This window comes from Microtus oregoni, unplaced genomic scaffold (genome assembly GCF_018167655.1).
Source record: "Microtus oregoni isolate MIOR12 unplaced genomic scaffold, Mior012 000054F_ref0000373, whole genome shotgun sequence".
NCBI lineage: Eukaryota > Metazoa > Chordata > Mammalia > Rodentia > Cricetidae > Microtus > Microtus oregoni.
Window position 1 is genome coordinate 3,551,378 of NW_024543830.1, and position 11,637 is coordinate 3,563,014.

General features: G+C 46.8%; 3 non-coding genes across 3 annotated transcripts; all 3 read right to left on the reverse strand.

Annotated features, from left to right (window-relative positions):
- Nucleotides 1–2,059: 2,059 nt before the first annotated feature.
- Trnan-guu lies at nucleotides 2,060–2,133 on the reverse strand. The gene has a single exon. It is a non-coding gene; the product is annotated as a tRNA-Asn (tRNA).
- Nucleotides 2,134–3,166: 1,033 nt separating this feature from the next.
- LOC121438094 lies at nucleotides 3,167–3,330 on the reverse strand. The gene has a single exon (XR_005973041.1). It is a non-coding gene; the product is annotated as a U1 spliceosomal RNA (small nuclear RNA).
- A 5,866-nt stretch (nucleotides 3,331–9,196) lies between these two features.
- On the reverse strand, nucleotides 9,197–9,268 carry Trnah-gug. The gene has a single exon. It is a non-coding gene; the product is annotated as a tRNA-His (tRNA).
- Nucleotides 9,269–11,637: the final 2,369 nt, after the last annotated feature.

Below are 11,637 nucleotides of genomic sequence, written 5' to 3' on the forward strand. Positions count from 1 at the left end.
TGTGGAGGCTGTGTGTCGTGTGTATGTGTGCCCGTGGAGGCTGTGTGTCGTGTGCATGTGTGCCCGTGGAGGCTGTGTGTCGTGTACGTGTGTGCCTGTGGAGGCTGTGTGTCGTGTACATGTGTGCCTGTGGAGGCTGTGTGTCGTGTACTGAGCATGTAACTTAAACATGGTCAGTTTTTATGACGTCCTGATTCTGCAGTGTGGGATCGAAGTAGAAGCGCTTTCCCTCCACAAGTCAGTGCCCTGTGCTGCATCCCGGCCACTGCTGAAGGGACAGTTTTTGTGTTTGGCTGGTTTGATCCTCATCACAGGTTGTGCCTTATTATTGAGAGCTAAGGAGAGACAGACTCCAATAGACTCTGGGGCCCGAAAAAGTGAGCGTATTTTCACCTTGAGCAAAGGTCAGAGAGTTGGAACTTAGCTCTTTTCCTTCAAGGTGACAGTCTGATTCTACCTCAGATAATGATCCCAACTAGATTTAGAGCCTAGAGTTCTGCTCTCTCAAGGTTATTGTCCGCAGGTGTGGCTAATATGCAGACCTTGTATTTCATGAATAGAGAAATAGATGTGTTTCTATCCCAAACGAAAGTCTAAGGATCTGACTAAGGTCCTACCCTAAGGAGATAACAATGGATTCCACCCAGGGAGTGGTTTGCCTACAGAATATTTTGGTCTAGGGTGTGAGCTGAGCCTTCTTTGTCTTGTTCTAGTGTCAGAATGTTTACCTAAGAATGTAGCCCACGACCTTCAATTGGTGTGTTCTTTTTCTTATTTCCTCGGGGGGGGGGGGGTGGGGGGGTGGGGGTCATGTTATCCCAGACTTGAGTGAGAGTCTTATGGTGATTGACAGTGAAGGCGATTTTGTGAGTTCACCTGAGACTGTGTGATTGACAGAGAAGACTGCAAGCAGCAAACCATAATGATAATGTTTGAGTTCCTCGGTCAACTGGGCTTGAACAAGGAAGACTGGAGTCTGTGGCAAGACATTAAATTAGCTTGGCGTGGGGTGCAGGGGGTAAGAGAGCAGTATGCTGGGATGGGCAAGAGAGACAATAGTGCCATGACTCGGATTCGAACCCAGATTGCTGCAGCCACAACACAGAGTACTATAAGACCGTGGCTCAGTCCAGATGTGCATCTGTTCCCTTCTGGCATCGGTGCTGGGGCGGAGGTCAGCACTGAGCGCAGGCCAGCCTGAGCTGGTTTTCGAGACTTCTGACCGGCCTGTCCTGCAGAAGTGATTTCTCCAACGCAGCTGGGTTGGGAGCTTGGGAGCAGCGCCCGCACAAGTGAACGCATCTGTGCCTCAGTTGGGTGGTGAGGGCGGTCGCTAACTGTGAAGTCGGTGGTTCGATGCCACTCTTGCAGGTGTACTATTGTCCCCAAGCACCTGATAGCCCTCCATCGCCCTCCTCTCCACGGTGACTGGGGTACCTGGGTAGGGGGCGAACTGTCCTGGGGTCCTTCCGAAGAGCTGGGGAGCAAACCAGCAGTCCAGAGCTTTCCTAGACGCTGCCCGCCTACAGAGGCCAAAACCATCACCGCCAGTTCCCGGATTCCTTTACCAAACACCTCCGGGCTTGCCCGTTTCTGTGGTTTATTTTGGCGTTTCCACACCACATGGTTTTCGAAATCGGTTCTAAGGTTTGTGATTTGGAATTACGTTGAGATCGCCCTTGTCGTACGCAAATCTTTAGCCGGTGGTGTACTTTATCTGTTTTATTAAAATCTGGTCCGTTTCCTGTGCTTTGGTGACTTGTTTTCCATAATTTTCCTTTATTAAGAAAGGGTTCCCATTCTACCCATCCCCAAGTCAACTAAAGACAGCAGGTGGGGTACACAGGTGTCACCCTTCCCGCCCAAAATAAAAATTAGCTTTGTCGTTTTCCCTGCCAGCGGGCCAGGCCGTAAAAACGTACGACAGGCACTTTAGTAAGGAATTTTTGGAGGCTAGCTGAGAAAGCGGTAGAAGCGTGCACTTTCAGACTAACAATCAACATGCTCGCACACGAGCGACTGACCTGTGTTTTTAGACTGTTTAAAGCCTGAGAGCCATCGTCCCTGGGTGGGCTCGAACCACCAACCTTTCGGTTAACAGCCGAACGCGCTAACCGATTGCACCACAGAGACGATGCCTAAGCGAATGCCCTGTCTCCTTAGTGAGTCCGGCGACACCGCAGCGGCCACACCTGGGAAGACCCCCCGTCCGCAGCCGAGCAACCGGAGCTGGAAGATTCAAAGCCAACAGCCCGGACGCCCGGACGCCCGGACGCCCCGCTTCCCGACCTCGCGCGTACGTTAAGACCCCGCCGCCACCCGGGGGTCGGGGAAGGAGCCCAAGTGTGCTTTAGGGTCCGGTCCTTTGCAGACCCCGAGCACGGACGTGAGAGGGGCTGGTGTGTGCTGGAACCTCGGCGGGGCCTGCGTGGGAAAGGCGGCGAGTGTGGTGCCCTTGCTCAGAAAGTCCGGACGGAAGAGGTGGACGAACTTGACCTGGAGTGGAGAGGGACCGGCGAGGCGAGGGTTGGTTGGGGGTGTACGTGTGGCTACGCACCGCGGGCATCAGAGGATCCGGAGCCCGGTGGAACCCCAAGGCATATCCGAGAGAATGGTGACTAGTAAGCGACTGGAGCGTGTTGGGAAGACGATATTCCACTAGGATGAGGGGTGTGTGTGTGTGACAGTAAAAACACCTGAGGAGGGACAGAGACAGAGAGAGAGAGAGAGAGAGAAAGAGAGAGAGAGAGAGAGAGAGAATTGCTTCCTAACAACGGTATCAATTAGGGGTAATTTAAAACACTCTTTGAGAAGGGATGGGCTGTTCCCGAGTCAGGGTCTGGTGCATGTTAAGCACAAGAACCAAGGGGGAAAAAAAGGTAGAGTGGAGTACCAACCTAGATTTTGACTGTTGCCAAAAAGTACTCAGGCTTTCAGGTAAAAAAAAACTCATAATTTCAAAGCTTTCGACGTTTTCTCATTAACATAGTACCTGATTTCCTAAGGATAACTTCTATAAAGCCAATACCAATTTTCTTATCAGTTAGGAAAAAACAGGTGCATGCGAAGAGGAAAATAAAAATCCGGTAGTACATATTTCCCACGTGTATTTCAGTTAGCTAGAGGCACAAACGCTACTTATATAGCCTTTTCTTTACAACAGTATCAGGGGAGAGCGCAAACGGAGTCCCCCACTAACAGAAATTATACAGTCGAGTTTCCCGCATTTGGGGAAATCGCAGGGGTCAACACAACCGAAGTGCAATGGGTGAGCCTCGCCCTGGGAAAACCACCTACGTGATCATGGTATCTCCTCTGCCAGGTAAGTATGCTTTCCTGTCCTGCAGCCCAGACTCAGCCCCACCGGTCCTGCGCTCTGAACATATGGTCCTTTCGCCGTGCATACTTCAGGACTTGCCCGGACGCGCACCCCATTCCTGGGCACCGCTGCTACTCGTGAACCCGCGGTGACTTCCACGCCGCGCTGGAAATCCCTCGCGTTTCCGCAGAGTTTGAGGATGTGACAGTCCCTGCGCGCTCCTCATCTGCATAGACCCCGCCTCCAACCTGCACCCAGGGGTGACATCACACTCCTCCCCTTTGCCCCGTTGGCTTGGTGAACTTTCCTGCTAGTGGAGAGCTGGATGGAGTGTTGCAGGATCAGAGACAAATCACCTAGAATTATCTCCAATCCCAAATAGCCGATGGTTGCTCGCCGCTATGGCCTCACAGCCTGTCGCTGATTTTGGTGTGAACCAGCAGACCTCTATCTTCCACCAACACGAAGTACATGAGATCATTCGACCCCTGTAGAGAGAAAATTCTCTAAGTTGCTGGGCAGGTTTTACAAATCTCATTCACCTGTGATAAGTGGTTGCTGAGTTACAACACAGCAAAAATAGCTCCATAGGCCATTCTGAGAAATCTTGTACAACCAGGGCAATTCTTAAACTAAAATAAATAGCCACAGGTACCAGACCTATGTACCTTAAGATGGAGCCAGTGCTGTGCCCCAAGGCGCAGAGACCGAAGCTTCTTGAACAGCAGATCTGTTTTCTTTACATGTGTTAGACGAGTTAAATTCCTCACCTGGGTCTGGATGACCCCCATGTTTGCCAAAGGAGTCAGTGAATCTCTCTAAGTAAAGCAGGAGATAAAACATTTGCTTTTGGGAAAACATGTAGTTATACTTTCTCATCAGGTTCAGCAGTCCTCAAGTAACTACATGAAGACTTATTAACACTTATAAAAAGCCTGGCTATTAGCTTAGACTTGTCCCACTAACTCTTATAACTTAAATTAACCTGTCTCTTTTCTTTTTTCTTTCTTTCTTTTTTTTTTTCTTTCGAGATAGGGTTTCTCTGTCGTTTACGAGGCTATCCTGGAACTAGCTCTCGTAGACCAGGCTGGTCTCGAACTCACAGAGATCTGCCTGCCTCTGCCTCTGGAGTGCTGGGATTCCTGTTTCTTTTAGTCTGCATTCTTCCATGTGGCTTGGTTACCTCTGAGGTGTACCTTATGTCTGACTTTTTACGAGTCTTTGGTGAAATCCAGTTGCCTCGATTCCTCTTCCTCTCTCTCCCGGGAAATCCTCCTATCCTCTCCTGTCTAGCTATTGGCCATTCAACTCTCTCTTTCTTTTGTTTGGTTGATTGTTTTGTTTGTTTGTTTTCCAACAAGGTTTCTCTGTGTAGCTTTGGAGCCTGTTCTGTGCTAGGATTAAAAGCACGCTTCACCGCTGCCTGACTGCTCATTCAGCTCTTTCTTACACCGACCACAGCAATACACCTTCACACAGTGTACAGATATCCCACAACAGAAACATGGACTTGTAAAGTCTGTCATAGTGGGGTTGTAACCTTAGAGGTGGTTAAAAAGCATGAGGTTGTAAAACCTGTCACAATGATGATTAAGGAATGATACCAAGTGTGTCCTAGTCTTAAGGTTATAAACATGCCGCCTATTCCAGTTGGCTGATCGTTTGCTAAACTCTTCTGTAAACAGGCAGTTCTGCTTTTGTGAGGTTGTGGATATTCTGTCCGTCCTGATTGGCTGACCTATGGTTGACCCCTGCATCTCTGTATTCCCCCATCAATTGTGTGTGTATCCCAATATTGCTGCCACTCCCCCCCTCTTCCAGTGGGGAGTGCCTAGGCCGGTGCCATAATAAAGATTTTTACTTTGCAGCTCTACTGCTTCTAAGAGTTCTTTGATCTAAAATCGGGGACACAAGAGTTTATTGCAAAAATGTATTTAACTTGACAAGTATGGTGACCCACGTTGTTATCCCAGCGCTCAGGAGACAAAGGCAGGTGGATCAATGAGTTGAGGCCAGCCTGGTCAACCGAACAAGTTCCAGGATAATGGGGATCACACAGAGAAACCCTGCCTTGGAAAACATTAACAAACAAACAAAACCAAACGTTTGCCACATATTGGGGTCACCATATTTACAAAAATAGAAAAAAAAAGAATCGCATGTAAATGAAAACTATAAAGTGTCCTTCATTTATCTGCTGCTTCCAGTGACCTGTCTGCATGTGCCCATCGGTGTCCTCCAAAACCAGGTGTCCAGACTCAGGCCCTAAGTTCAGCTTGCTGAGTCTAGCTTATGCCTCCTCCTTGTATCTCAGCTCGCACCACTCACTTTCCTCACTGAAGTGACAAGGACCCGGCAGAGCACCCTAAGGGAAGAGAGGTTTCCTCTTGTTTGTTTCAGAGACTGCAGAGCATTGCAGGGGAGAAGGCAGGGCAGCTACAGTGGCTCAGTCCTTGCACTGTGCGTATCCACATCTTGGTGGGCGGAGAAAGACAAGCTCTCTGGATAGCCCCTTAACAGGGGAACATGTGCTCCATCCCGAGAGCCTGGAGCAGATATTTTATATTCACGCTGGAACATTCTGCTCCTCCTCCATCAGAGCCATTTCATATAGCAAAGGGCATTCAATTCACCTTCAAGAGTCCCGTAGTCTCAACAGTTCTAGCACCGTACAGCAGCTCAGTCACTTTTGAGACTCAAGACAATTCTTAACTATTGTTGGGCCCATAGGGGTAGCGCAAAGATGGGGACAGACCACCAAAGTCTAGTAAGCCAGAAGCAGACTTTATTCCAGGAAAAAAATTAAAAATTAAAAAAAAATCTCCATGGGGCACAAAAGCTTACCAGCTAGCTGAGGCCACAGCCAGAGATGGCTGTGGTCATGGGCTGTTTCCGGACTCCCCTTTTCATAACAAGAAGCAACAAGAAATTTTTACAATTTCGAGGTAAAACTCAGATACAAATTGCCCTTTTTTACTATTTCCATGGGCAGGGATTTTAGTTACAGGAGCGTTTGTCTTTAAGTTGTCGTTCTCCCTGGCGCTCCCCAACAGTGTCCACTGAAGTACTGCCCTCCTCCGATGCTGCCAGTTTTACAGAGCAGGGACAGTGTAAAACCGAAAAGTCACATACACCCCATCCTTTCAAGGCTAACTCGGCTCACATCAGTTGTTGGTCATGAGTGGCTGGGGTTATCTAAAAGCTGACCCTTGGTTTGCAGAGGGCCGCTTCAGCCTTGCAGACAGAGCTATGGGTTGTAAAGCAAAGTACCCCACTGTTAACAATTAATCCTTAAGCTGTTAAAAAAGCTGCTAACATTCTTCTGGGCTTACAACTTTATACTTCTGTATTTCTACATTTTTACTTGTGGGACCTATATTTCTTTATTCTTTTTTTTTTTTTTTTTTTGGTTTTTGAGACAGGGTTTCTCTGTGGTTTTGGAGCCTGTCCTGGAACTAGCTCTTGTAGACCAGGCTGGTCTCGAACTCACAGAGATCCGCCTGCCTCTGCCTCCCAAGTGCTGGGATTAAAGGTGTGTGCCACCACTGCCCGGCTATTTCTTTATTCTTATTCTTGGATTCTTCACTATGAAATCAAAATCTCAAGTTACACACTTTCAATATACAATGGCAGACCATAAACATCCCCATTCCAAAAGGGTGAAATGAGTATAATTGACTGGACAGAGAAACTACCCAATTGGACTACTCTGTGGGTAGAAAAGATCTATTGGGGATCACCCTACCAAGGCCTACTGGGGAGGGGGGACAGAGAGAGGAGCAAAAAGGCAGAAAAGCAAGCAGATTTATATGACAGCAGGGTTGGAATCTGAGCTACTACAGGCTGCTGGATTGATCCGGAGCTTTGTGCCTGTCCTTGCTGGAGGTAGGCCTACAAGCCTGGCATCTCCAACATCTTCGGCTCTCCATTCCAACTTAGGATTCACCAATACAGCATTATATATTGGTCTGTAAGTGTGTTCCATGTTGTGAATGTTTTACTCTTGGGGGACCTGCCACCCAGCTCCTAAATAAATCACACATACACAGGCTTATTCTGAGTTATGAATGCCGGCCTTAGCTTGACTTTTTTCTTAAATTATTCTGACTACCTTTTGCCTCTGTGCTATTTCCTTTTCTTCTGTATATCTTACTTCCACTCTTACTCCATGGCTGGCTGGCCGTATAGCTGGCCTGATGTCCTCCTTCCCTTGTTCTCTCATTGCTCCTTTCCTTCCAGATTTCTCCTTCTATTTATTCTCTCTGCCTACCAGCCCTGCCGATCCTTGCTTCTGCCTCACTATTGGCCGTTCATCTCTAGAGAGCTTGTTTGGAGGTTCTAGCAGGGGAGCGCAGCTACTCATATACCCTTGATTGAAGACCCGTCCTCCTCTATTCAGGGAAGGTCGTCCTCTTTGACTGAGTGCAGCTTCTGGAGGGACGCACATGGAGCGGTGAGGGAGGAAGGGGACACCCGCCTAGCCATCCAGATCAGCCGAATCAACCCTGGCGATCAAGGGGGTTACAGATGTCGCAGCCAGATCGCCCTTACATCCAGCTGTTCAGCTCTTTATTAGACTATCAGGTGTTTTACACAGGCAAAGAACCACAGCTTCACAGAGTTAAACAAATGCAGTATAAACAAAAGTCACACACCTGAAAATAATAATTCTCCAACAGTCCCTGCCTGGCCTACTGGAGTTTTTGGCCACAGGGGACAAGCAGCCCATATTGGAAGGCATGTACTCACAATGATTGTGAAGGGTAAGATCCCAGAATATTTTGAACTATATAAGAAGATGAAATATAGGCAGACATAATGGCACAACTTTTTCCATACAATGTATTTTTATTGTTTTTCCCTCCCATGACTCCTCCCGAATCCTCCCAACCACTCACGTTCATGCCCTTTCTCTCTCACATTCTTCAAAACAAAACACTGAAAATAATAACAGATAAACACAATAAGACAAAAAAAACCACAATAAGACAAAAGATGCCAAAACAAAACAAAAAGTCCACAAAACAAATGAGAAATTCATTTTTGCTGGACAACTATTTCTGAACACGGGCCTGCTCAGGAGTGTGGTTGCTATGCCCAGTGGTGTGTCGTTGGAGGAAAAGGACAAACTACTTGACTTTAGAGTTAGTGAAAGCCACGTCAGACTAGACAATGGGTGAGTAGCAACAGGAGGCACAAATACATAAAGGATGAATAATGAGATTTGAAATCAATTCGTAGTTCTTTAATCAATTGGGTTTAAGCTGAAGTAGTTCAGAGAGGGAAAGAAAATAGCGTTAATACATGCTGTCAGAACAATTTAACACGGTGTCCATGGTGGAGAGCAAAATGTCATCAACTTTATTTCTGTAGAACACTATACATAAACATGAATTTGAGGCTGTGGGTATAAAGTAGTATAGCGCTTGCCTAGCATGTACAAGGTCCTGGGTTTGAATCCTAGTATCATCCAACTTAATTTGATGTGTCATAGAACAAACCTTAAAATTTTACTGATAAAGTACTTAAAGGAGATGGTGATACGTTGATATACAAATGTATGCTAAATAGCACCTAAGAAAATATAAATACAAAAAATGGAGCTGAATTTGGAAATCTGCCTGAATCTCAGATCTTGGGAGGTGATTCTAGGAACATCTGTGAGGCTGAGTGCCTGCTGGCCCTAGTGTAAGGTTGCCACCTGCTGGCCGCTATTGTAGATAATGGAGTGGAGGAAGTGGAGAGGGAGAATGTTGTCTCCCCTCCCAGAGCTTGAGAGAGCAGTTCCCCGTGTTTGTGCTCTGCAGAGCAGAGGAGAGCATTGGAAGGGACGAGCTCAGAGCTGGAGCAAAAGATCGCCGGGCAGAAGGACGATAGTGCCGTGACTCGGATTCGAACCGAGGTTGCTGCGGCCACAACGCAGAGTACTAACCACTATACGATCACGGCGAGCCACACACACGGAACAACACGGACGTCACCGGCGCTTGTACAACTGGTCAAGCCTCGATTCAGTTCCGCCTAACACTGACCCTGGCGCCCGCTTCTCCCGGGATGCCTGCGCGGTAACTCGACTACCCGCTGCTCCGCTGGAAGCGAGCGGGGCGCGGATGGATCTGTTTCTAGTTATCGTCTCCTTTGAGTGGCCTGTGACACCGAATGCTGTGGCTGCGGCAAGCATCGAGCTAGAGACTTCCTCTTGCTGCAATGACAGAAAATACTCCTGTTTTCTTCTGTGGTTCAGTTGGCTAGTGAGGATGTGTGATGAGATGAAGGTAAAAAGTTCCGTCCTCGCCACTTTCATTTTCTTTTTGTGCTTTTGTTCGCAAGACATTTTCATTGCCTTCCAAGTCTTTGCTGTGTCTGGTGCACTTCGAGAAGCTACGACCAGCCTGGCCTACACAGTGAGTTCAGCCAGAGGTACACAGTAAGACCCTACTCAAAACAACAACGGGATAATCAAATAAAAAAGAAAAGTTAAAAGTCATTCCCTGGGATCCTTTCAAAGAGCCAACGAGGAAACCCGCTGCACACAGACTCTTTGAAATATAAAAACAGTCATCGCAGTCACCGGCACTCTCGGAGTTCTTCACAATGGAGGCATTCTTTTTTTTTTCTTTTTCTTTTTTCTCTTTTCTTTTTCTTTCTTTTTTTTTTGCCATTTTTCTGTGTCAATTTGAATTAATTTGGTTCTGACATGAGCTTTGGTTCCCATTCTTGTCCCCATGTCTTTGACCAATGATCTAAGTTTTTCTGGGGGGTGAGGGAGCCCAGTTGCCCTATTTTAGTGTTTATATATTTTACTTTTTAAAACATTCATTAATTTTTTTCTCTCCTTTGGAGGTGTATTTTCTAAAACTCTTAATACTTGCTATAGGGTTGTCTGACATCCTTTTGTTTTCCACAGACCATGTTTAAGTGACATTCTTCCCTTTCCAATTTAAGCAGTGTCATCTCTCAGTGAAATATTTCAGCACCTCCGGAAATGCCCTTCTTTAGATGAATTATTTTTTAAAGTAGGACCTTATGTAGCCCAGGCTGGCCTCAGTTCCTTATGTGTAGAACATGGCCTTGAACTCCCCATCTTCCTGCCTCAGCTTTTCCAATGTTGGGATTTCAGGTTTATGCCTGAATTTTTTTTTATCAATTTTTAGAAGATAAATATTATTTTAATAAGTCTTTTTCTATTCTGCCAGCCAGCTCCCAAATAATGATATGGGTTTATTCATTAGGAGAGCTCAGCCTACAGCTCAGGCTTGTCCCACTAGCTCTTAGAACTTAAATTAACCTACAATTGCCCTGTGACTTCTTACCTCTCTTCCATCTTGTACCTTCTGTTTCCTCTCTATGTCCTCTGATGTCTCTCCAGAGCCTAAGTTCATCTCCTCTTCCTCTCTCTAGCTGGAAGTCCCACCTAACCTCTCCCTATCTCTCTTTCCTTCTCTCCACCCCCCACTCTTCCTGCCTAGCTACTGGCTCTTTATTAAAGCAATCAAAAGGCACCTCGGCAAAGACACATCTTCACAGTGGACAAAAAGATTATAGCATAAAAGATTATGTTATAGCATAGGTTTTCCTTGCTGTGTCCTCTTTTACATGCCGTCAGATGGAGTCTTAGGAATTGCAGAAAGAAATCTGACATGCGTTTCCTCTCTGTTCCTGTGCATATACAACACTGTTTTCCCTGGAGTTGACTACAGCCTGTCTGGGGCTTATTCCGCACAATGACTCCTGGACTGAGTTTCTCAAGTCTTTGCATCTCTTCCTTCAATTGCAACAGGCCCAGACCTCCGTTAGCCCACTCCGCTCGTAGACAGCTGCGCTTGCCAAAACGAAAACAATGACCTAGTCCATCAAAGTCCACAGGTCTGAGAAAGTCTCTAAATGTACGAACCTTGCTTTTCAGATTCTGTGGTTCTGCTTCTGGCGAACTGTTCTTGTTAACTTAGGCGTGTCACCCCAGAATGAGGTTTTTGTGCTTAAAAGCTCACCCTGAGAAAGGTTCCATCTACACTGGGATCCTGAACACCCAGTGTGGTCACCACCAGCTCCTAATCATGACTTCCTTTCTTGTTTTTGTTTTGTGAGACAGAGCTTTTCTTGTGTAACAATTGTTATGGAACTCATTCTATAGATCAGGTTGTCCTCAAACTCACAGAGACCCGCCTGGCTCTTTTCCCCAAGTACTATAATTAAAGGCCTGCACCACCATGCCTGGCTTACTAATGCCTTTCTATTGGTCTAAACCCACGTCTGAGTAGTGTTGGAGAAGGGGTTGCTTGTTGGTTCCCGGCTACCTGGCTAGCTTAGACCCGAAA